The sequence below is a fragment of the Abramis brama genome, assembly GCF_963993115.1.
Source record: "Abramis brama genome assembly, chromosome: 1".
In the NCBI taxonomy this organism is placed as follows: Eukaryota; Metazoa; Chordata; class Actinopteri; order Cypriniformes; family Leuciscidae; genus Abramis; species Abramis brama.
The window spans coordinates 47,449,075-47,453,906 of NC_139963.1; the positions used below are offsets into that span (position 1 = coordinate 47,449,075).

Here is a 4,832-nt window from a genome sequence, read left to right on the forward strand (position 1 = left end):
GAGACTCACGCAATTGACACTTTTCACACGCTCTCACGCCACACATCCATTTTCTCACGCACAGAAAAATTGCGGAGCAAAGAGGTACTTTTAATATTAAACTAATTCTCAGCTCTTAGATTCCGTCAATTTTATTACGAAATTCAGACAAAAATACGTTTGGCGCTTGTAAATGTGACGTGACAGATCGCTGAGCGCCTCAGTTCAAGTGCACGTGAACCGATCATCTGTTACTTTTTTATTTAAAGACACAGTACAACTTACCGAAAGTATACATAATATCGACCAATTAGTGTTTTTCAACCACGGAAAGAGGTCAATATAACTGCAGGAGAACAATTATGTCACATAACGTTAACTTTACCTCAGGAAAGCCATTTAATTACCATAGCATGTTAATTGAATAGAAAAAATAGCTAGAGAGGAGATTTTGCTGAGCACTTATGTCATTAAATAATTGTTATTATAACAAAAACTGCATTATATTTAATTTAATTTGTTATTTTTAACCTTTAATAATACCAGCAGATTGGGCCCTCTATGTTTACAGCATTAGGTGAGATTATTTTTTTAAATAAAATTTTAAATAAACATGTATCCAAATTAGTCAATATTGAATCAAATCGGAATCAAATCACAAGAATGGAATTGAAATCTTGAAATTTTTGTCAAGCAATAATAAAAACTGTATCCTACCAGTACACTTGTACAATGTAAACATTGTAACATGTTGTCACTAAACTTCATAAAATTCTATTTAGTTACCAAATGTTTTGACAATCACAATTACACTTATTGTGATGCAATATTTGTTTTTACATCCTGCCCCCCCCCCCCCCCCCCCTCACTCCAAATCTCTCACTCCAAGCTAAACTCAAAAGTTGGCAGCCCTGTAACCCTTTTATATCAATGTCTGATATACACTGTACTTGATTTTATTGACGTCTACATCTGTCATTTCATTGTTGTAATTATTGTATTGCATTTGTATTCTGTGTCATTAACTAATAATCTAATTTTGCACGCCTTACAGACCTTAGTGGCTCAGAGGCAACAGTGGATTTGCCAGACTTTGATGCCCCTGCTACAGGCATGGGTATGGATAAAGTAATTGCACCAACTTACAGTAATTTTCTATTGCAGTTCATTATTCATGACCGAGATTGTTTTGCTTTATTCCCATAGAAACGTCTGCAGATGTGAACATGGAGGAAGTGGATGAGGATATGATTGTGGAGGATGCAGACGAGTATTCAGCTCAACCTTGGATGAAGCCTCATAATCTTCTACAAGACAAATTGGTAGTTGTTCATATCTTCACTATCAATGCTAAAACATACTGTCCACAGTAGCCTGTATTGTAACATCCACAATTTGTGTTAACTAAAATATCCATTTTATAAAGACAAGTTGCCTATTTAAATAAAATATGAAGCATTTAGTCTTTCTTTTGTCCTTTGCAGCTCAGATGCATCCTGGACACGGGGCGGCTGGCCGATGAGGTCATTGTGAAGGAGGGAGTGATATGCCTCTTAAGAGAAGATTTTTGGACACTGGGTTTGAGAAGGGAAATGGAGTCTGATGTAAGTAGTAACGTTTTCATGTAGATATTTTTCATGGACCAAAAAAGTACAGCTGTGAGCACAATGAATGCTCTTTGTTTTCTTTGTAGAAAGAACTTAGACTTTTGTGTATGTGCTAACTATTTAGATTATTTCTTGCAGATTGGAAATGCCTGCATGAAACTCATTTATGAAGATGCTCGAGCGCATGTATATATCTTTTTCACATGATTTGTATAAGCTATTAAGCTTAGTTTATACTTTTTTTAAAAATTATTTTATTTCAAATATGAATGGCAAGTGGTAGTCTTCTTAATATTTCCATTTGCTCTCACAGGGCAAAGACATATATGCTGCTGATATGTATGTCGTTACTACATGGAAAGACAGTGTAGATCCCTTAGCCTACTTTCCAGTGAGTATTGAATGCATAAATCATACTATTTGACATCTAACGTAAGTCGGAAGTAAAATAATTTTTCATATTTGTTGATTGTGTTTTATAGGATGATGCTGACATGAAGGATGCACTTGTGTTCCCTCTATGGACAAAAGCTGCCGGCCCAGAACATTATCTGTTATGTGTAAGATTTTACAAGTTATGGTGTAGCTCAAAAACACTTGCATATCATGTTTTATACAGCTTTTGACTACTTATTATTGACTGATTATTATTTTATGTTGGTTTTACGGAGGGGTGTTTTTACCCTCTATATCATAAAGCAAAGGTAATTTAAATGTGAAATGGATTGTAATTAAATTGATTGAAATTTGTCCGTCATTAAAATGGCGCCGGCGGCACCACATTACATTTTCATCAACAGGTTACAAACTAGTTTGTTTTAACTATATGGGAATTCAGTTTTTCCTGTTTTAAAATACATTTGGCCAAAATCTCATTTTATAAAAGATGAAATGCTACTGTATGCACAGGCTATTTAAGTGTGCTATGTGGCTATGACTAGATGGCAAATGCTAGAACTCTCTGTCAGGTCCCACATGTCTCAGTCAGACATCAAATAAATAAAATATGAGCCTTTATAGACATAGTGTTTAGTACTTAGGCCTATTCAAACAACAAGATCTTTGTTTACCCTTGCAAAACTTCATTCAGCGGCTGCTGCGGAACTTCAGTTAATTCAGTCAAGATAGAGGGGGCGGAGTTATCAGATAGAGGGGGCGGGGTTATCAGATAGAGGGGCGGAGTTATCAGGCTTACTGACAGTTTGAGGATTGAAAAAGATTTACACAAGCTCTTTTTAAGAACTTTCATTGGCTAAATATTTGTAAAATAGGCAGACAGACGTAAAGGGTGACCAATAGCATTGATTTATTGAAGAAAAAAACACCACCACCAAAAAAAGGGCACTTCGGAGTGTAAGGTCAAAAAGGGCATGTGCTCTGCACAGGTTGAGCCCTACCTGTGCACGTGCCTGCTTTACACTGTGCTGAACACTCCATTCAATTTCACTTCGGTGAGCTTTTCTATTTTGTTCCTTAGAAGGTTTCTATAAAGTTGTACTTTATTGCTGGTCATTGAATTCTAACAATACAAATGAAATACTAATCCTGTGACATTAAAATTTCTGTTAGCTTGACATGCCTGCAATCAGGGAGTGGTGGTGTCTACGTCTAATTGAGCGGTTTGAGACAGAGGGGTATGTGTATTATTTTCTTTACATCTCAGTTTGGTGTTTCATTCTTTGTTCCTTCCTTGTCAGTAGAAATAATTGACCAAAATGAGGCATTACAAGTCACTATTATTTATAAATTATACATTACTTTTATGTAATTATTAATTATACATAAAATTATCAATGCAGTCTTTTTATTGTCCATAACAAGAGTTGTCCTATTGGGGGCCAACAAAGTAGATTTTTTCTTTCTTTTTAAAAGGCATGGGAAAAGGTTCGCCCACTGGACCGAGGAGGCAAGATGCCTAACTGAAGGGACATTACGACCTCTTTACAGGTGTTTTCCAGGATTAACACATGACTTGCCACAACATGTTGTTGCCGAGAGGAACCGAATGTTGTCCAACCAAGCTCTGGTGGACTTCATTGTGGCAAGAGGAACCGATAACCACATTCAGGTACATGCATCAAGAATGCATTTTTTTAACTGCATTCTAAACCAATAGCTTGTCTAGTAAATAAACAACTTACACATACATGGAAATGTTTTTTAATGTCATTTTCAATTTTCTCTGCACAGTCCATCATCAATGGACAAAAAAAATCAAAGTAGCTTGACACTTTTTCCAAGTGTTCCATCAAGAAAGTGCCTGTGCCGTTATTCATTGAAGATCAGGAGCAAATTGATGTTATCTACACTCATCTGACTTCAATTCTGGACAGCACACCCACACACACCCACAGTGACCAGATCAGATTCATTATGGATGTCCTTTTTCCAGAGGTAGGTCTTGTGTGTTAGTTGTGCTCTGCATGGTGTCAGATTCACATTGTTTTAAAATAATAGTTTTGTGCTTAATATAGAAAAGGTACTTTTGATTTTGTTGTAAAAAAACAACTAAACATGCAAAATGATGCTTGGCTTATTTGGGCTGTGATAAATCTCAATTCTTTCTCTGGTAGTCCATCATCTGTGCTCTCGCTGTTGTGGAACATGTGTCCATCTTGGAGGCTGAGGAGAAATTCCTGCGAGGACCTGTCATTGACGCAAGGTACTGTAAGGATCCTATAAAGGAAAAAATGTTGAAACATGACATACTGCCATTATTTATAAATAACCATTGTTGCTACCACTATTTAACTTTTGCTTTTTTATTTATTTTTATCAGTGAGCGGGAGTACTTTGACAGGAGGATAAAAAAACAATTAAAGAAGAGTGGCAAGCCATAGGAGAGTCATCTACAGGAGTCATGGTGTTAATAAATAACTTTTTTTGTGAACAACAATGTTGTCTCTTTCTTTTAAATGGCCCTTGGAATTTTAGAAAAGGGTTAAATTGTGTTTGTCTTCATAAAATGCTATGTAGGACATGTGTTGTAGCTGTATGATGACCAATTGTGAATAGTACAGCAGATATTTAATTTAGGATCCATATGATTACACTGTACTGTATGTCTAATGGCCGGTTAATACCTAAATGTAACTTAATATAAATTCACAACAACATATATCAGTAAGTCTCCTGTATATAAAAACAGTTTATAAATAAATATAAATAATAAATTCAACAGTAGGTCATAGGTCTGCAGCCTCCCCATATAGTGTTATTTCACCGTATTTCCTTCTCCCCCTACTG

General features: G+C 35.8%; 1 long non-coding RNA gene across 1 annotated transcript; it reads left to right on the forward strand.

The window, feature by feature from the left end:
- The first annotated feature begins 3,796 nt into the window (after window positions 1–3,796).
- LOC311084077 lies at window positions 3,797–4,474 on the forward strand. Its single transcript, XR_014606425.1, has 3 exons — window positions 3,797–3,980; window positions 4,160–4,248; window positions 4,366–4,474. It is a non-coding gene; the product is annotated as an uncharacterized lncRNA (long non-coding RNA).
- Window positions 4,475–4,832: the final 358 nt, after the last annotated feature.